The following is a 21101-nucleotide window of genomic DNA, read 5'->3' on the forward strand; positions in this document are numbered from 1 at the left end:
CAGAAGCAGCTCGGATCCGGTGTTGCTGTGGCTGTGGTGTAGGCCAGCAGTTCTGCTTCAAGCCCTAGCCTGGGAACTTCCATATGCCGCAGGTACGGCCCTAAAAAGAAAACAAAAAAAGAAAGGCCAACCAAACCATTCAGACAAGGAGTGCTTGCCCAGCCACAGGCACTCAACCAAAAGAGCTGGAACGAGAACTCTGGAGCCTCTAATCTTCAGAATCTTAAAATCAGCTGTTAGGCCAGTGAGTCATACAGACTCCCTCTTGCAATTAATTCCAGTTGGGTCTTTTACCTGAAAAAGCATATCTACGGCAAGGATAAAATTAGGATGTACACAAGATGAGATCTTGTAGCCTGCCCGGCCAGGATCACCGGCCTGGATAAAAGCACGAGCATAGGAAATCGGAATGATTTTTGTCCAACGCTCAGCATTAAGACTTCTTAACTTCTTTATCACTACGCTAAAAAATGCTAACGGTAATAAATTGGCAACTATTTAATGTTGGCAAGACAAACGCTACGGGCCATTATTTATATTTTTAAGTGTTTACTTACTCATGTATATTTAAACGCTCCCCTATGGAGGTACTACTAGGTAAAACCATGTGACCTGGGAACGTCCGGATCAGACGTGAGGAACGGACAAGACCCTCCTCGAACAGGCCCCCTAGGGGGTGAATGGAAACACCCGGCAGCGCAGCGCATAACAGAGTCTGTGTTCTTAGCTGCAAAAGCCAAATTAAAGAAGAAACCTGCCCTTGGATCTACGTTCTTCCCCTCTGATGTCTGACCCGGGCTGTGTGCTCACCTACAAGCAGCCTTGCAATTGCACTCCCTCCCAGAGGAGGGAGGCTTTCTGAACAAGGAGAAAGGGTGGGTCTGAGGAAGGAGATGAGAGCTCTGGGCTTTCGTATTTTGAGATTAAACACAAGCAGCGCAGGTCAACTTGCTTTCACAGTCCCCTTCCTTTCACTCTTCAGGTGTTTACAGATGCCCTACAGGCGTGGAGTTACACACAAACTCCAGCTTAACAGCCATGTGCAGAGGTCATTAGCAGGACCTGTGCACATTTTTTTCACGTATCTGCCCTACGCAAGATGCACACAAACTGTGAGAGGGCTGAGAGGTATGTATACCAACATGAGATACATTTGGCAGGTACCTGAAATGCCTGTAGAAAATGTTTTATCTGAAAACATCAGATGAATATTCAGACTTGGAAAATCAGTGTTGTGTGTGGCCTTCTATTCCCTAGGATTCCTCAGAATCACAAATCACATAAAATACATAACTGCAAATCACACAAAATGATTCTGTACAGCTCATCCAGGATGTAAAAACACAGCCACAGGTTTAAATGAAGGCAGATGTCTCTTCACTGTAACTTGTTTCCTATACTGAGGTTTTTATCTGAAAAACTTCTAAGACAATTCAGACACAGGTTCAGACACAGATGGACTATTTCATTATCAAGCATACACAGAACAGAAACCTTACACAATTATGTTAATACAGATAATAATAACACGTCAATAACAGGCTATTACACAATTAGGTTTGGCTCTGGCTCAGTAATGCTCAGGTGATTTCTCAGAGTCGTATTCTGTCAAGTGAATACAGCTGCCTTCAGCACGAATGCATCCAAAAAAGGTAAGCTACAAGCTCCAATTCGCTCTTCCTCCCGATGCACAGGGAGAGAAAGAAGCAGGAAGTACTCAGTGCGTGAAAGTAAAACAGCTGATGGCAAAACCTGCCCAAGTGTGTAGTCACGTGTGATTTAAATGGTCTCAGCCGTTATGGTCCCTCTCAAGGTCATGTAAACAGGGGCGGGAGAGCTCCAGATTCTCCATTCAGAATTTCTGCCATCAGGGACCCTGAAGGGCAACGTGCTGAGGCCGATTTCTGAGGTGACTCCTCTGGTGACCTGCCTGCAGGGACAGAGCTTGATTTTGGTAAGGTGTTCAAGGCGTTCCTCTTCTGTAAAGAATGTTGGTCAGAGTTCCCCTGTGGTGCAGTGGGTAGAGGATCAGGCCTTGTCATGGCAGCAGCTTTTAGGTTGCTGCTGTGGGTATGACCCCTGGCCCAGGAACTCCCCGCAAGCCGCAGGCACGGCCAAAAAAAAGAAAAAAAAAGTTTGTTACCTTTCAACTTTTATTAGCAAGAACAAAATTATTTACCAGGAAAATAAACCAAATAGCATGTATGTTTCAAAAACCGAGCTTCCCTTAGAAGAAATCTGAGCAAACTAAGATTTCTTTAGGTTTTAAATGCAGAGGACGACAATAGAGACATCCTAGGGAATAAAAGGTTTGATAGTCTAGGTCTGAAACATGTGGCTCTCAAATGTGGTCCTCACACCAGCAACATCAGCATCACCTGGGGAGTTGTTAGAAATGCAAATTCTTGGATCTGGAGCTTTGGTCCAAGACCTCTGAATCAGAAACCCTGGGAGGGGTGTCTTCTAGGCAATTCTGATGCCCATTAAAAGCTGAGAACCATTAGTCTAGAATGAAGAAGGATGAAGGCAAGAAACTCTAAAAATACATATATATATATACATATATATATATATATATACATATATATATATATATATATATACACATATATATATACTTCAAGGTTCAAAAGAAAAAAATAGAGTGCAAAAACCTGGGAAAAAGCCCAAAGGATTCCTGCCAGATGCTAAACGCACACAGTGACTGAATTCCAAGCCTGACAAGCGTTTAACAAGTTACACATCCGAGTTCGCTGCTAGGATGTTTTTTTAAATGTGGAACCTAAGGTTGATTTCCTAGGGAAATGTAAAGACCCTTTCAATATAAAAGTTTAACAAAATGATTTACAGGACAAATAGTACATAGTCCATCTTTAAAAGACAGAGGTCTTTTCTATCTACAGGTTTATTTTCTGTTGTTTTTTAAAGCCCAAATCCTTCCTTTTTTTTTTTTTTTTTTTTCAAATGGCCACACCCACAGCATATGAAGGTTCCCAGGCCAAGGACTGAATCCGAGCCACACAGCTGCAAACTATACTGCAGCTGCAGCAAATGCAATGTGGGATCTTTTAACTCACTGCGCTGGGCTGGGGATCAAACCTGCAGCTCCGCAGTGAACAGAGTCACTGCAGTCAGTCTTCATCCACTGTGCCACAGAGAGAATGCCTCAAGCCCCTTTTTTTTCTTTTTTCTTTTCCTTTTTAGGGCCGTGCCTGCACCATATGCAAGTTCTTGGGCCAGGGGTTGAATCGGAGCTTCAGCTCACAACCACAGCCACACAGCATCCTCGACCTGGATCCTTAACCCACTAAGCAAGGCCCAGGATCAAACCACATTTGCATGGACACTATGTCAGTTAACCCACTGAGCCACAACAAGAACCCCCTCAAGTCCATTTTTTAAGTGCAGTCATCTATCTGGAATGACCAGCTGGGCTTAGGCTGGGTCTGTAAGGTTCCTGAAGCTATGCCTAAAATTTCATATCTGTATGAATTTTGTTGGTGGTGATGGGACAGGAAAGGATATTTGGTTGACAGCTTTCCACAAATTCTCAGAGAACTGAGCACCCCCCCACACTCCCCCGCCAAAAAAAACCCTTAAAAACCACTGACCTATGAGTTAGTTCAGGAGATCAGCAGCTCAGGCAATTTATCACAGTGAAAGATTAAATGTTTGGGCTCTGGAGTCAACCAACAAGGTTCAAATCCCAGCCCAGCCACTGAAGAAGTGGCCTGATAGGAAGCTTCCGTTTCCTCATCTCCCTATCCTGTCCCTTAAGTCTGTGCAGAGAGCTCCCAGGATCATGGATGGAAGATACTAAACGGGGTGTTGGGCACTGTGCCAATAAATGTTAACTTTATTATGAAAATACTATTACTAAACAAAATGTATTGCTGGGTACAAAAGGCTTCCAGGCATAATTTATACTGGAAACATTGATGACAGTTATTTTGTAGCTTAACGCGGATACACTTCATGTTTGTTCCTGTGCTCCTGCTCTGCGATCCACCCACAGGCCGCAGAGCTCCTAGGAATGCAGGCATTAAGGTCTGCTCTTCCTTACTGCTCCCCACTGCGCCCACCACCACCAACAGAAGGATAAAACTGCCCCTTGTTACTCAAAGACTTCATGGCCTCTGCTGCCATTGTCTTCACTTTAGAAAGTGACCTGGGAATTCTAGGCCAGTAACCGCCAGGCCTGGATTTGTATCCCAGCTAGGTTTTTAAGGCACTTTACTCATTAGATGACAATCTGAATTCATTCAACCTTAAAAAGTGTTCTGTTACCTTTTGTTACTTCCCGGTATAGAACAAAAGTTAGTGCTGCACAAGAGAAGGGACAAGGAGAAATGAACAAGGTTCTGGGATTATATTTGTTTTATACATGCATATTTTTTATTTCTTGCCTTCCCCAAAATAGACACTAAACATTAAATATCTAATTTTTAGGAACCACAAGCTAAAAAAAAAAAAAAAGAAAGAAAGAAAAAAATCAGAAAAAGAATAATCTAAAATTGCTAATGGTAATTTTAGACCAACTTAAATGATCTAAAACCTCTTTCAGACTAATGGAAAAAATTAGCATTTCATGCAAACTAAATTATATTAAACACGGAGGGGAAAAACTCAGTGTTTGAGTAGATACTAATCACAAATACGTGTATTTTTAAAGCAAAAAGCTAGAGTTTTAATGCTATTGAGTATCCTTTCCTTTCACGCTTGCCACTATTTAAATGACAAGACTAATACAAATAACACTCATCTTTCAAAGAGATTTAAAATATGAGGAAATAACAGAGAATACCTTTGAAAAATGTGATATAAAAGAAAGCATTAAAAGTCACCACTCAATGGGTCAAGGTTAAAAGTCACCTGTTTGCTTAGTTTTTACAAGCCATTAACATTTTCATTCAAGCAACTTAGAATGTTTAACTGAAGCCCCAGGACTTGAAGTCCCAGAAATTTAGACTTCGAGATACTCATTTACAATCCAACTCTCTTATTTCACAAGTGAAGAAGCTGAAGCTCAGAGAACTTCAGTGACTTGTGAGAAATCGAAAGCGATGCGACTTTTCGACAAGCTCGAAGTGTTGATGTAGTGCTGTATTTGGCTCATCTGCATCCAAGAATACCCGATTAATTGCAGGAAAAGTTCATTTCAGTCCACTGGGGCCCTAGGACCCACAAGAGAACAGACCTGTACCCTAACAAAGTCGGAAAGAAGACAGATCGGTAAGATCAAGTCAGCTGTAATTCAGAGCCCAAAACTCACCCACCACTACATACACCAGAGGTGAGATGCTATTTTAAGAAAAGCCTCTGCCATAAATTATAAATTAAAAGAAAAACAGCCAAATTGATACCTTAGCCACTGGTCCTCTACCTCTGATGCGCATCAGAATCACCTATGACTTCTTCTAAAAGGAATATCCAGAGCGTCCTCAAAGACCGAATGAATATCCAAGTCTACCTACTATGAGGCCGGACATCTGAGCAAGAAGGTTCTGCTGGACACCTTTCATTATTCTGGAAACATCACGCAGACAGTATGTATTTGATTTGTCCTAGTAAGACTGTCCAGTTTCACCTCACAAGAAAACAGGCGAGCACAGAAAGCATCATATGACACCCCCCAGAGCAGCAGTCTTTGCTGTCAACCCAGCGAGGAAGAGTACAACTGAGTCATGGGATTTGGGACATTCCAATTTAAGGAAAATAAGAACGCCTGTAGTCACCTAAGACTCTGTCTAACTAGGAATTTAGGAACCTACCAAAGTCTTTGTGACACCAGGAAAAGCATGAGGCAAGGAAGGCTTACATCATCTGCCTCGCCACACACGTGATATAAGAGTGTTTGGGATAAGATATTCACTTTGGTAAAAGGATATTTTCCATTTACATCTTCTATAAATACCCCTTAAGTTTATACCAGGTGGTTAGAGGAAGATGCTGCAGCTCCCCAGGGCAATAGCAAAGAATGTTTCAGTGTTTCTGAGGAGCCTCATTTGCCTGATGCATGACTGTTAAAGGTGCATTTCCCTGCACAACCCTAAATCAGTTTCCACATTTGCATACTCCAGGTTTACTCCAGAATGTTCAACTTAAGAATCACAGGTGGTTGTTCAGTAAATCAGGGGCTCCCACAAGGGTCGGGTTCATAATGCTTCTTGAAATTTACAGCTCCACTTTGCCAGGAGGTTTGAATTCAGGCGACTCCAAGTTGATCCCAAAATTATAAATCAGTATCTCAGAAGAGTATTATTCTATTTTAGTACTTTTACAGCTTACTCTATGTAAAGGGAAGTGCTATTTCTATGCTTTCTATTAAAAATCCAGCAAGGATTTTTAGCAAGGCTCCCTTCTGCAGTAAATGCATCAGTTTTATGAAAACAGCAAACACTTTCCAGCCTAATTTAGACTAACATGTTTACAGGCACTATACTGCCATCCCAAACAAAAGCTCTGGTATATAACCAAGTGCACCTCTCTCCAAAATCACGCACACGCGCGCACACAAACGGTCACTTATGCACAAACCTAGGCCAACTGATTAATTCTAACCACCTAATTAGAATGACAGACTAGCTTGGATCAAATAACAGATAAATTAGTCATGTGAGTACAAATAAAGATAGGAGCATAGTCTTGGAATCAGCTGGACCCCAGTTCGAGTCCTGGTCAGATCATCTTAGGAGGAGCAACCTTGGACAAGGCACCCTAACATCTCTGGGCCTCAGTTTCTCCATCTGAGTAATGGAGTGGCTGCCTCTCCTCTTTGTCTTGGGGGCCAAAGGAGACGATGACTGCAAAGCACCTCCACCGGGGCTGCTCCATAAACAAGCTGTGGTTAGCAGGCAGGAGCCCCCCATCCCTACCTCCGAATCCAAAACACATGAAGCAAAAACTCTAACGGGAAACACAAAGAAAGAGCTTTAATTCTAAAGGTCTCTCGGACTGCGGACTCCTCACCCTCCAGTTCCTCAAATGAATGAATGAGCGTCTAGGAGTGGCTCTGCACACCGCTGTCTCCTAAGAACCACCTCTGCTGACTCGAAGGTAACTGTCTTTCGTCGTCGATTACACACCCACAAGCACACCTGGAGCGAGGCACTCCGGTCGTGCACCTTTCGGCGGAGACGCCGAATCCCGGCGGGTCCGCGATGCCCACAGGCAGCCTCCATTCATTCCCCGCCCCCTACCCTTGACCGCTCTCCTCCAGCCCCGGGACCAGCCCCACCACCCGGCCTCTCCCCTCCGGCGAGGGCCTCCCCCCGCTCTCCGCACCCCGCGGGAACCTGTCACCCCACCAAGCGAGGGGCTGGCGAAGGGGCCCACCTCACCCCTGCCGTCGGCACCGCGGCCTGGGGGGTGCAGCCGTCCCTCCGCCGCCGAGGAGGGCGAGGCGCCGGCCGGGGCCGCCTCTCCTCCCTAGAGACCCTCCAGCCCCGCCGGGCCCGGCCACAGACTGCGAGTAACAAGAGGGAGGGGAACGCTCTCCGAAACCCCCTTCCCGGAGTCCCTTCCCCGGCAAGTGGGCCCCTTGCCCCAGCCCCGCAGGGCCTCCCGGACTAGGGTCATGGTGCCAGGAATGCCCCGAGAAGCCCCCGTGAAAAGGAGGGGGGGACACCCCCATACTCACCCACCGTCTCCTCCCCCTCAGCTGTTTACCTCACAGTTCCTCCAGCCTACAGGGCGCCGCCATCTTGGACGTACAGCACCTCCCCCCGTCGTGAAATGCCCACAGCCGGCGGCAGCCTCCGCCACGAAAAAGAGTCCCCAGCGAGACGTCGCCTGCCCCTCGAGCCCGACGACAGATGACCGCGGCCTGCAGCCCCTTGGGACGGAAGAGGACGTCCTTTCTCATTCCTGACGGTGCTAACCGATCGAGAAAGAACCTAGAAGAGTTTGTGAGGCAGGGGGCGGGGACGGGCGGAAGGATTCCGAAAGGGGGCCGCTGAGAGATCTTGTGACTCCGAAGGAGGCAAAAAGAAGGCCGGCGCGGCGGGAGGAGCCACGCGAGAGAGCGAGGGGCGGGGCGGGTCACGTGGCCGGGCCCGGCGGGAGGGGCCGTGCAAGAGGCGTAAACAAGTTCTCCCGGCTGGGTGTGGTTGTGTGTCTGCTGCTTTTCCGATGCTGTGTCTCCGCTCACAGATCCGGGTGCCCCCGCTCCCGGCCCAGGGTCTCCCCGTTCCCGGCCGCAGAGCTGCGATCTTGTTTCCCAAGGAGCCAGTGGGTACCTCTGTGGAGGAAGGGTCTGCTTTAGATCTTTAAAGGAGTTCATCGCTAGGAAAGGAGCAAAGCTGCACCAGGGCAACCTCTGTCCTTCGCAGAGTATTTGCCAAAGCGCATCTCTGGGGCTGCGAAGAACCACGGTGGCTGCTAACCTCAGGTTGCTAACATTTCCGACGTTATGTGGAAAACCACCCTAAGCAGGGCAGGCATCTTTCGAAGCAGAACCCCTCCATTCGGTGCCTCCTCTGCTTCTTCCTAGCTGTGTAAATCTGCGCAAGTCTTGAGGTCCCTTGAGCCTCAGTTTCTTCCTCTATGAAATGGGCATGGTAACATGAGTGACGGGAGGATTCCTGGAGGAAAAGTATGGAGAGTGTTTAGCACAGTGACCCAGGCCAGGTAAAGGTGATGGTTGGTATCTGAGGCAGGTGATGGTGAGCGCTAGGCACCAAAGCAAAGCAAAGCAAAGAGGTGTGAGAGAGGCCGCAGAGAATGAGGTGACGTCCCACTGTGGGGTCTCAAAAGGCTTTTTGAAAGAGTGGGCCTCCTGCTGGGTTTTAAAAGAAAGGTAGGTTTCATGAAATAGAATCGGGAGAGGCTTCTGGGGAGAAAAGGGTATTCCAGGCCAAGAACCAAAGAAGCAAGCGGCTGGAGGCAATAAATGCTGGGTGAGTTATGGGAATAACAGGTTTGTCATGGGAACCAATTGAGTCACAATGCAAGGCCCCATATGGTTTAAGGGGCCTGCTCTCTGAGTGGTCAGCATGCTGGGTGCTGTCAAGGGGGCTGTCAGAATTCCAAGAGGCCTGGCGAGATCTGGGGTGGGGCTGCTCTTGGCCGGTATGGTGCCTTTGTGAGAAGTAGCAAAAGGCATGCCCTCTGGGCCCACAGCGCACGGGAGCAGAGACCCAGCTGTATTTTGACCCCTTCCCAAGCCTCCTGGGAGCCCTTGAGCAGTGCACAACTTTTCTAACTCTACTGGCTAATGGGGAAGGTGGGCATTGAGCTGGGAGTTCCACCAGCCTAAGAGGTCATGGTTCAGCAGACTAGTCTGAAGGCAGGTTTCTGCCCTTCTGCTAATTGGGGGAGCCTTAGTTTCCTCACCTGCAACATAGGGGTAATAGTCACGCCTACCTGGAGTTCCTGTCATAGCTCAGCGGAAACAAACCGGACTAGTTTCCATGAGGACGCGGGTTCGATCCCTGGCCTCGCTCAATGGGTTTAGGATCTGGCGTTTCAGCAGGCTGCAGCACAGATGGCAGACGCGGCTCAGATTCCACGTTGCTGTGGCTGTGGTGTAGACTGGCAGCTGTAGCTCCAATTCGACCCCTAGCCTGGGAACTTGCATGCGTCACAGGTGCAGCCCTAAAAATAAAAATAATAACAGTAATAATGACAGCTACCTAACCGGGACTTGGGGTGGATTCAGTGAGACAGTTAAGCTGTTACTAGCATAGCATCTATTTCAATACATGTTAGTTTCATTACTTTGTCAGCGGCATTGGCAGGTGGCATCTGGTCACTGGCTGGAATTATGCAGCAAATGCTGACTTCATCTGTGTAACCACCCAGCAGAGTCGGCTTGGGGCACAGAGATGGAAGGGATGGGGGAGGAGAGGGGGTCCGGCTTCTTCCGGTCCTACCCCCAGCCCCAGACCATTGCCCAGGATCAGGCTCCTGCCTTTGCATTAACACCTCGGCACATTCTGGGACCACCAGTGATTGGGAGCCTTAGGTCAAGGGATGGAGCCAAGGGATGGGCGTAGCTCCAGAGCTCCGCCCCAGGAGCCACCCCCGCCGCTTCCCCTTCCCCCAATTTTCCTTGGCTCCCCGTGACCTCATCCTGCTGGAATGCTCTCCTCCTTGGAAGGGAGCAGTGCTCCAGGGGGCCATCAGCCCGCTGTTACTGTTTATACAGTGTCTGGAAGAAGAAGGGTAACTGTTCTTTTCATATGGACCACCAGGGGCTGTGAGAACATGCTGGGAAGCACGGGCAGAGGCAGCCCTGCCACCATCTCTGGCCACTGCCCAGGGGCTGCCTGGATATTTTTTGCTTTTCTGTTTTTATCTTTATTTTTGTTTGTGGCTGCACTCATGGCATGCAGAAGTTCCTGGGCCGGGGTCGAACCCATGCCATGGCAGTGATACCACCAGACCCTTAACCACTAGGCCGCCAGGGAACTCCTCTGGTTTTTTGTCGTTGGCTGAATAGATGTTAATCAGACCACTACCTTCCATGTACGACCCTGGAGCTGCTCCCGTGGCCAGGCTTTCTCCCACCAGCATGTCACCCTGGCTGAGGGTGACAGGTAACAGAAGGGCTGAACCCTCAGAGGCACGTTTCCCCCTCCCCTTCCTGAGGAGGACCAGAGCACGACCTCAAGCCAGAGACACCTGGACCAGGCCCAGCCAACCATGATCCCGGGCATCTGGCCAATGAGATTGGCACAGTTGGACATGTGACTCAAGTTGGGCCAATCAGGGTGCTTCCTTGAGTCTTTGCACATGGACGTTGAAGATTCTGTCTTTCCTCTGGGGTCGCTAACCTGGGATGAGGAATCTGTGACCCTCCCGCCTCCCCTCCATCAAGCTCTGTGGGAGTCCAGCCAAAAGATGGGAAAAGACAGAGAGAAACAGAGACACAGATGGAAAGAGGAATGTAGGGTGTTTTCTGCTCAAATTCCCGAGTTCCCGAGGCCAGCCTCACCTGGGCCAGGAGACAAAAACTGTTTTGGCCAATGCTAGTTTCAGTTGGGTTTTGGTCCCTCACAAACAAAAGGCCTTCCAGATGCCGTGAGATTTGAAGTCCTTTGGAAGGACACCGCTAGTCAAAAATATACCCCTTTTGGAGTTCCCGTCATGGCTCAGCAGTAGCAAACACAACTGGTATCCGTGAGAATGCAGGTTCGATCTCTGGCCTCGCTCAGTGAGTTAAGGATCCAGTGTTGCCGTGAGCTGTGATGTAGGTAGCAGATGCGGCTCGGATCCAGCATTGCTGTGGCTGTGGTGTAGGCCGGCAGCTGCAGTTCCTATTCGACCCCTAACCTGGGACCTTCCATATGCCATGGGTGCAGCCCTAAAAAGACAAAAAAAAAGTCCCTTTCAGTGTCATAAGTTCATCCATTTGAGTGGTACTTTTGCACTTGGCTCTTTGTGTGGCAGCCCCCTGCCTTCAGAGGTCACATCTCGTGCAGGATGGAGTCCGGGCTCCCAACACAATCCCCCAAGGATCTCCATCAGCGCGGCCTCTCCGGTCTTGTCATTGTCCCCTTCCTGTCTAGCACTCTGCCTGGATGGACATATATATGTCTATAAATATATGCATGTATTTGGCGGGGAGCTGCATTTGCAGCATGCAGAGATTCCTGGGCCAGGAATTGAACCTGTGCCACAGCAGTGACCCAAGCCATAGCAGCGATGCTGTCCTTAACCGCTAGGCCACCAGGGAACTCCTAGTGCATGTATTTTTAACTTAGGTAAATGGACTGTGTCAGAGCTGGCAATCTGCTTCTTACCTCTTCCCCCACTCGGCTTTCTATTTTGAAGCTCCGTGCACTTGGCTTTGTGTACATCCAGCTTGTGGGTTAAACTGCGGGCAGTTATTCAGTCATATCAGAGGCTACCCTGACCTACGCCTCCCCCTACACCCCCCCACCCCGACTCTCCCAGGGAACAACACCCATTGTGCCACCGGAAACAACCCTGCAATAAACCTCACTGTCCTTGATCCTTTATGAGTCCAGCTGAGAATTTCTTTGGGATACACAATTAGGAGTAAAACTGCCGGGTCACAGAGTAGGCATGGGCTTACAGCTTTTGGCTGTTCATAGAAAAAATGTGGCTTTGTGAAGGTGTGATTGACATGCAGAAGCTCGCACACATTAATGTCCCATCTTGATGACTTTGGACAAGTGCAGACACCTGTGATACCATCACCACAACCAAGGCACTGAACATACCCGTCACCTCCAAAAATGTTACCCTGACTTAACTTTTTTTTTGTCTTTTATCTTTTCAAGGCTTCACCCTTGGCATACGGAGGTTCCCAGGCTAGAGGTTGAATCGGAGCTCTAGCTGCTGGCCTACACCACAGCCACAGCAATGCCAGATCTGAACCACTTCTGCGACCTCCACCACAGCTCACGGCAATGCCGGATCCTTAACCCACTGAGCAAGGCCAGGGATCGAACCTGCGTCCTCACGGATGCCAGTCAGATTTGTTTCCACTGAGCCACAATGGGCACTCCTACACTGACTTACTTTTAATAAAAAAAACCATCAGGAGTCCCTATTGTGGTGCAGTGGGAACAAATCCCAATAGCATCCATGAGGTTTCGGGTTCCATCCCTGGCCTCGCTCAGTGGGTCGGGGATCCGGCGTTGCCGTGAGCTGTGGTGTAGGTCACAGACGCAGCTTGGATCTGGAGTTGCAGTGGCTGTGGTGTAGGCCAACAGCTGTAGCTCCGATTTGCCCCCTAGCCTGGCAACTTCCATATGTCACAGGTGTGGCCTCAAAAAAAAAAAAAAAAAAAGAGAAAAGATTAATCAATTTACACTCATATTTGGAAGAACTCTGGCTCATCTACAGTTAATGAGGGACAACCATCTTCATAGAAAAAAATGCCAGATCATAAATGTAGAAGGAGGGAGTTCCCATTGTGGCTCAGCAGGTTAAGAACCCGACTAGTATCCATGAGGATGCAGGTTCGATCCCTGGCCTTTCTCAGTGCATTAAAGGATCTCGCCTTGCTGTGAGCTTCAGTATAGGTCACAGACGCGGCTCAAATTTGGCATTGCTATGGCTGTGGTGTAGGCCAGCAGCTGCAGCTCAGATTCAACCCCTAGCCCGGAAACGTCCGTATGCTGCAGGTGCAGATATTAAAAACAAACAAAAAAAAAATGTAGAAGGAATGATGGAATCGGGAAGATCATCATTTTGCCACCATCAGTGAAACAACTGACTCAGGTAAGGACCAGCAAGAGAAGCTGAATCCGTTAGGAGAAGGCTGTGGGGAGCAGGATGCTTGCGTGATGACAAAGCCCTACCCTCCAGATTGCTTCTCTGCTCACCTTTATGATGGAGAGAGCTGGCTGTCGCCTCTTTAACCCAGTGACCAAACCTAGCATCACTAAGGTGGAACAAGCTGACGTTCGGTACTTTCAATTCCGTGGAGCCCACAGCATCTCTGGAGAAGAAACCGTGCCCGAGACGTCTCATCTGAGTTGATCAAGCCCTGTCCCTAACTTGCATGTACAGGGGCTGGAGGAACGGTCACCTCAAGGAAACAAAGAGACAAATCCAGAAAGCAGGACCTTCTACCAGGCTGACCTGGGCTCTTGGAGGAGGAAAAAAAAAATCAAAAAGAAAGGAGTCGGGGGTGTGTGGGGTGCTGTTCTATTGTAAAGAAGACTAAAGACACGGGCAAATCCAGTGCTTGAAACTTGATCTTAATTCTATAGAGCAGCTCTAGAGGAAAATTGGGGGAAATTGCAACGCAAACACCCAAAACAACAACAACAAAAAAACACCGATAAACATGAATATGAACTGAATATTAGATACTAGGAAATTATTGACAGTTTTCTTAGGGGTGATAAGGTCACTGTAGGTATGTGATGGTGTAAGAATATCTGTTTTTAGGAGATATCTGTGCAAGTATTTATGGGTAAAGTCTCATGATGTCTGCAGTATATCTTCAAAATGCTTTATCAAAACAAAACATAGTTTATAAATACATATGCATAGAGAGAGATAATGCACAGTTGGCCAGTGATAACTATTATTGAATAACAGGGGTGGATATATAGGGGTTCATTAGATTCGTTTCACTCGCTTTCCCACTTGAAATGTTTCCCAATGGAAACTCGAAAAAATTCTAAAAAAAACCTTTAAAAAGTATTTGAAGATCAACAAATAATTGGACTTTGCAGTGGAGGGAAATCTGAGATGGTGATGACGGAATGATCTGGGCTTCACTCCCACTCCACGTCCGTGAACATGGGGGATTGGGCTGGACGCGTTGGATTTAACTTGGGTAAAAGGTGCCTAACATAAAATCAACCGTCTTAACCATTTTTCAGGATACAGTTCAGGGCATAAATCACATTCATATTGTGTGCGTCCATCACCCCCATCCACCCCCAGGACTGCATCTTGCAGAATGGAAACTCCAGAGCTATTAAGTAAGTCGCCTCACCCCCAGCCCTAGCCCCTAGCAACGACTCTTCTACTTTCTGTCTCTGTGATTTTGACATCTCCAGATGCCTCGGGTAAGTGGGATCAGAGTATTTGTCCTTCTGTGACTGGCTTGTTTCACCCAGCGGCATGCCTTCAAGGTTCATCCACGCTGTGGTGTGTGTCAAAATGACCTGCCTTTTCAAGGCTGAGTAATATTCCACTGCATGGATAGGCTGTATTTCTTCGTTCATCTAGAGACACTGGGCAGCCTCTGCTGCTTGGCTCTTGTGAGTACAGCTGCTATGAGGATGAGCATATAAGTATTTCTGAGTCCCTCCTTTAATGCTCAGGTTCATACCCAGGAGTGGAATGGCTGGATCTGGGTGGCATGGCTTGTAAAGGATTCTTCCCTATTTTACAAACGAGCTTATTACACCTGTCCTTTAAAAAAAAATTTTGGGCCATGCCCATGGCATGCAGAATTTCTGGGGCCAGGGATCAAACCCATGCTATACAGTGGCAATGGCAGGTCCACCAGGGAACTCCACACCAGTCCTTTTTTTAAAATTTTTAAAAATTTTTTCGGGAGTTCCCGTCGTGGCGCAGTGGTTAACGAATCCGACTAGGAACCATGAGGTTGCAGGTTCGGTCCCTGCCCTTGCTCAGTGGGTTAACGATCCGGCATTGCCGTGAGCTGTGGTGTAGGTTGCAGACGCGGCTCGGATCCCACGTTGCTGTGGCTCTGGTGTAGGCTGGTGGCTACAGCTCTGATTCAGCCCCTAGCCTGGGAACCTCCATATGCCGCGGGAGCGGCCCAAGAAATAGCAACAACAGCAACAACAACAAAGAGAGACAAAAGACAAAAGACAAAAAAAAAAAATTTTTTTTCGTTTTTTAGGGCCGCACCTGTGGTATGTGCAATGTGGGATCCCAGCTTTGTCTGCAACCTACACCACAGCTCACGGCAACACACAGCAACGCTGGATCCTCAACCCATTGAGCGAGGCCAGGGCACACTCTGAGATTGATAAGAAGCATTGGGAAGAGAAAAATGCTCCCCCTACAGGGGACAGTGATATCATAATAATTTGGAAACCTCGGAAGGCAGCCGGTACATGCAAATTAGCCGTAAAAGGAGCGCAAATCCTGGCGGCTAGGAGACAGCGCCCCCTGCTGGACGCTCCTGTGCTGATCAGCACTGAGATCGACCGCTCTTTCCCGGATGCCTTTGTATTTCCTGTCCTCTGCAGAGATGTGTGCCTTGTCCTAAACGTCTTTCCTGGGCTCTCACTTCTCTGTGGGTTCCTTCGAGGCTCTGCTTCCCCAGTCGAGATGCTGACGCCGTGCCTCAGGCCCAGAGCCCCCTGACAGGGCCTCGCCTGACTCAGGAGCCACAGCAAACTCCTCTGTTGCTGAAACTAGCCAGGCACCAAGGCCATCCCCCCCACCCTGCCAAGGGCTACTTGATGGGGCTTGACCGGGGAGGTGAGGACCCAATGGGAGAGTTTCACCCGCCGCAGGCTGTCCAGTGAACCCACGTACACAAATTCACACACACACACACAAGTTCTCACACTCACACATTTGGTGGGAAGAATACAAGCTTGCATCCATGCAGCGTAAGCTTAATGATCCTGTGCTGTTGCTGGAGAAATCCTGGGAAGTAGGAGGTGGGGTCCTTGCCTGGTGGATTGGGCAAAGGCCGCCACTTATCGCTATGTGGACGGGGCTACGGTGCCAGCGGCCCCTGGGGGTCAGTTCTGGATTTCCCATCATTTGGTCAATGATTCAAGGTGGCGAAATGTGCGCTGGGGCTTGGAAAGGCCCCGCACCCTCTCTGGCCTGGGTAAAGGTTCGCAGAAGTTTCCTCCGTTTCTCCAGGTCTGCAGTCTCCGAGTGAGTTTCCTGTGAGTATCCAGAGGATGCCCAGGCGGAAGTCCCCAGGCCTCTGTGGTGCAGGAACCAGGTGCCATGTGTGTCATTAATAATCAACCCGCCACATCAGTTAGCACAGCCCACCTGGCAGGAATCAGGCTGACACGTCCTGTGGGCTTGTTTCCCCAACAGCTAAGGCTTCTGGAACTGTCCGAGGAAAGAAAGGGGCAGAGTTCCACAGTCAGCTGTTGAATGGTTCTGCTGAGGAGTGATGACTTGCATGTTTAGAGCCTTTTAGCACTCAGGAAACATTCTGCATGCATTATCTCATTTGCTACCTACAGCTCCAAGGAAAGTTTTATCTTTGCCCTATTTATTTATTTAGGGCTGCGCCTGCAGCACATGGAAGTTCCCAGGCTAAGGGTCACATCGGAGCTGCAGCTGCCAGCCTACGCCACAGCAACGCAGGATCTGAGCCGCATCTGTGACCTATGCTGCAGCTTGTGGCAATGCCAGATCCTTAACCCACTGGGTGAGGCCAGGGATGGAACCCACATCCTCATGGACAATATGTTGGGTTCTTAACCCACCGAGCCACAACGGGAACTCCTTAGTCCTATTTTAGAGATGGAAAGTCTGTGGCTTGGGGGCCTGCCTGTTGTCTGCAGCTGGTGTGTGTCAAGGCCAGGTGCAGCCCCGGATCTGAGCATCAGAATGGTGTTTCCACTGCACCCGAGTGGCTCTGGAGAATCAGACCTTATCCGCTCTGTTAATTGCTGCTGGGGATTTATGTTGTATAAAACATATGTAAGTTTTCCAGATGGAAGGCAATAAAACAATGGTCCCCACTGTGATGGGCTTGTCAAGAAGAGTTAGGAGGCCAGAGTCTGAGCGCCGACTCTGCTTCTTGGAAGCTGTGTGACCTTGGCAAGTCTCTCAGCTTCAGTGCCCCTTCTGAAACGCCAGTGGCTGAATTTGGGGGTCTCTCGTCATCCTGCTTCTCCAGACCTCATGGGCTTCCGGCCAGAGGGTTTCATGAAGTCACTGAGGGTAGAAGGAGCAGATGGGCTATTTGATGGTCTGGTTACTTCCTAAGCCCAGAAACGGGGTCCTGGCTCCCTGTCTAATATCTCCGCTGGGGATGCTGGAGGCAGCAGGTAGGGATGCGGGCTCCTCTCTCATACCCTCTGCCCGTGGCCAGCGCCCCTGCCTCCCCACACAATTTCTCAGAGCCCCTCTTTCCTGTCCTGCTCCTCAGAAGCAAACCCACCAGCTTGTGAAGTGAGGACACCCCAGAACCTCGCCCAGTAGAGTGCTGCACGGCCCCATCTTGATTTCTGGAGGCAGGAGGGTGAAAGAGATACTGCCCGTGTGGTACTCAATGTACAGGACCAAGAACAGTTTGTTTGAATTGAAAAACATCATACGCGGGGAGTTCCCGTCCTGGCTCAGTGGTTAACGAATCCGTCTAGGAACCACGAGGTTGCGGGTTCGGTCCCTGGCCTCGCTCAGTGGGTTAAGGATCCGGCGTGGCCATGAGCTCTGGTGTAGGTCGCAAACGCGGCTCGGATCCTGTGTTGTGGCTGTGGTGTAGGCTGGCAGCTACAGCTCCAGTTAGACCCCCTAGCCTGGGAACCTCCATATGCCGCGGGAGTGGCCCAAGAAATGGCAAAAAGACCAAAAAAAAAAAAAAAGAAAAGAAAGAAAGAAAAACATCATATGTACACACGTCTATGTGGGAGAGACTGGAGAGAGAGGGAGGGAAGGAAGGAGTGGGAGGGAGGGAAGTTGAAGGAATACACATCAGGACTGAGGTACGTATTTTCTTCTTTCTACTCTGATTATATGTCATTCTCGTAATTTAAGCAGTAATTAAATAAATGATAGATGATAGATGGATGATAGATAGATGATAGGGTGACTGGTTAGGTAGGCAGATAAATTGGGGGCTGGTATTTGTTAGAGGAAAAGGGGCGTGAGCGCCATCGCGTGGCAAGGTGGTGAATTGCTGCCTCTCACGGAGCCAGGCTCCTGGGTCTTGGGGTTGTCGGCGCACAGGGAGTGCCACCCACAAGTGGCAGGTAGCGTGGAGCTCCCTCCACCCCAGCTGCCTAGAGGCCCTGGGCTTAGACAGAGCTCCCCAGTCTCCCTGAATGACTGAGTCACAGCAAGATCGAGATGGGTGCTTTTCCTGTGCCAGGAGATGGCGGGGGGGGGGGGGGGCGCTGGGGAGGGGGTTGGTCTCTGGGAGCCCCTACCCAACACCCTGGGCAAAGACCATCTGGTCCACCCGCATGATTCTGGGTCAGGTGGACTCAGCACAGCTCCTGTTTGCTGCATTCTGCATTCTGTGGCCATTCTGAGCCAAGACCTTAAAAGTACTCAGGGTCACACAGCTAATGCCAGCTGGCTCTGGGGTCAGAGCCTGAACCCTGCCACTCACCTGGCACAGTCCAGGCGAGCGTTACCGAGGTCAGTCTGTGTCTGTTGTCTGCTGAGACAGGATTCCACTGGGTCCCCACCCTCAGAAGGCTGCCGGTCTCTTTGAGAAGCAGCCGAATGCCCGTGATGAACAGAGATAAGAATCCAAGGTTGTCATGGGTGGGTCACATCCTTTTTACCACAGGTGATCCCAGGGATTGTGAGGAGTCTGGGAAGGCTTCCTGGAGGAGGAGACTGAAGAGAAAGGACATTCCAGACAGAGGGGAACAGGAAGGGCAAAGGCAGGATTTGGAATTTGTTCTTGTGGACAAAAATGTCACCTGCCATGTCCGTAAACAAAGGATGTTGTAGCCATCAGGCCAGCAGCCACTGCAGCCACCACCAAGGGTGCACCCTGAGTGGATTCAGGATGGAGAGAAGCAGGAGACTGGCCCTGGAAAGTGAAGGTGCTTAGAGAAGGAATAATTTCATTAAGCCCAGAGTCTTGCATCTTTTGTACATAGAAAAGTGCTAAATTCATTACCTTGAGATGTCTACTTTTTCTTTAATTAGCAATATTCTTCTTTTTTTCTTTTTCCTTTTCTTTTTAGGGCCACGCCTGTGGCACATGGAAATTCCCAGGCTAAGTGTTGAATCACAGCTGCAGCTGTGACCTACGCCACAGCCACAGCCACAGTGGATCCAAGCTGCATCTGCGATCTATGCCACAGCTTGCAGCAATGCCAGATCCCGAACCCACTGAGCGAAGCCAGGGATCAAATCTGCATCCTCATGGATACTAGTTGGGTTCTTAACCCAATGAGCCACAATGGGAACTCCAATTAGGAGTAATGTTTTGATGTTTGCCTGGTTTTTGGGGTTTTTTTGCAAAAACCCCTATGTATCCTGGCTTCTCACTTACCTCTTCAGAACAGTCCCTCAGAGTAATTTGCGGGGCTGTCTCCCAGGCTTAATTCCTCAGTAAAGCCCCTCAAAAACATAATTCTCCAATTTTAGGTTGTGCTTTTTTTTTTTTTTTCCAGTTGACAGTCTTCAGCAGAAAAGGTCACAGCATGTTCAGGTGACAATGAGAAGATGGTTAGAAGGCAGAAGCTACAATCACAAACACCTTCCTGGCCTTACTCTGTGTGGTCTGCCCTCCCCAAACCCTTCCCCCCCCCCCCCCCCCCCCGAGCTTGTGTGGTTTTAGCAGAAAGCCTGCCAGCCCTGGCCAATGAGAAACCCATATCCCTCCCCTTCCATAGTGAATGATGAGGAGCTGGACCAATCAGAGTCAGCCCCAGACCTCCTACTGAAACTATGGAGAAAGGGGCTTTTTTTTCCACTGGAGTTTCCAAGCTCATAGACTAAAGCTGGTCATGTTGGTGATCTCAGGCCCAGGACAAAGCCAGCACAGAAGAAAGCGAAGCCGAGAAATGGAGAGATACGCATGCATTGATTGCTTCACTCATTCATCCTGTAAACACATCATTAACGTCTACCCTATGCTGTTCAAAGCGCTGGAGATGCAGCTGTGAGCTAGGCCAGATGTGACCCCTGCTCTTGTAGCGCTCACATTCCTTGTGGGCAGTCAGGCCCGAAAAATAAAGAAAGAGGAAATAAATCAACAAGGTATCTTCAGATAATTATGAATGCCAAGAAGAGCAAGGCTGATGAAGCAGAAAGTGCCTGGGGTGGGAAGGTCCTGCCTCACTTGATGGTCAAGGAGGTCTCACTGCAGAGGTGACATTTCAACCGAGACCTGGATGACAAGGAGTCATCCATGGGAAGATCTGGGGTTGGGCCACCCAGCAGAGGGAACAACAAAGGCAAATGTCCTGAGGCAGGAACGAATGAGATCCAGACAATATCATTTGAGCATCTGGATCCAGCCATACCTGAAGCAGACATTTTTCAGTGGCAGGAAGTAATCCTTTTCTTGTTGTTCTTAGTTTAAACTGGGTTTCTACAACTTGCATCTGTAAGTGTGCCATCATTTGAAAGACATCTGGCACTGTGAAAACATTACTAATCTTTGAAGCTGAGATTTTTTTTGTTAGGCAAAGAGAATCATCAAAGTTTTTTAAACCAGGGAGAAATCTTCCCTATCTTGCTTCTTCTTTCCTCTCTAGGCTCATCTCTCGAACGTCCTATCTTTCCCTCCCCTTCCTTCGGCCTCCACGCTCCACTCATGCTGAAATAGCTGCTGTCAGTTCCTGGAAGACGCTGCCTCCAGCTCTTTGCACCTCCTTCACTTCTAGCACCTAACTCAGCCTGGCATCACCTTAGATGGCACCTCCTTCATCAACTCTCCAAGTCTGGGTCCATCTCCCCACACCCCATGCTCCTTGTTTACATGCAAACCATAGAATCATCACAGCATGTATCACCCCTAATTG

The 21101-nt window shown here is 48.9% G+C and overlaps 1 protein-coding gene and 1 long non-coding RNA gene across 2 annotated transcripts in view; one reads left to right on the forward strand and one right to left on the reverse strand.

The window, feature by feature from the left end:
* Window positions 1-7725, reverse strand: part of TSC1 (tuberous sclerosis 1) — a 49419-nt gene extending 41694 nt beyond the window's left edge. Inside the window, 1 exon segment of the mRNA XM_021070814.1 lies at window positions 7644-7725. The gene's annotated coding sequence lies outside the window, so the exon portion shown is untranslated.
* On the forward strand, window positions 7994-19866 carry LOC110256471. The gene is made up of 3 exons (XR_002338027.1): window positions 7994-8897; window positions 16288-16372; window positions 19746-19866. It is a non-coding gene; the product is annotated as an uncharacterized LOC110256471 (long non-coding RNA).

The sequence above is a fragment of the Sus scrofa genome, chromosome 1 (genome assembly GCF_000003025.6).
Source record: "Sus scrofa isolate TJ Tabasco breed Duroc chromosome 1, Sscrofa11.1, whole genome shotgun sequence".
In the NCBI taxonomy this organism is placed as follows: Eukaryota; Metazoa; Chordata; class Mammalia; order Artiodactyla; family Suidae; genus Sus; species Sus scrofa.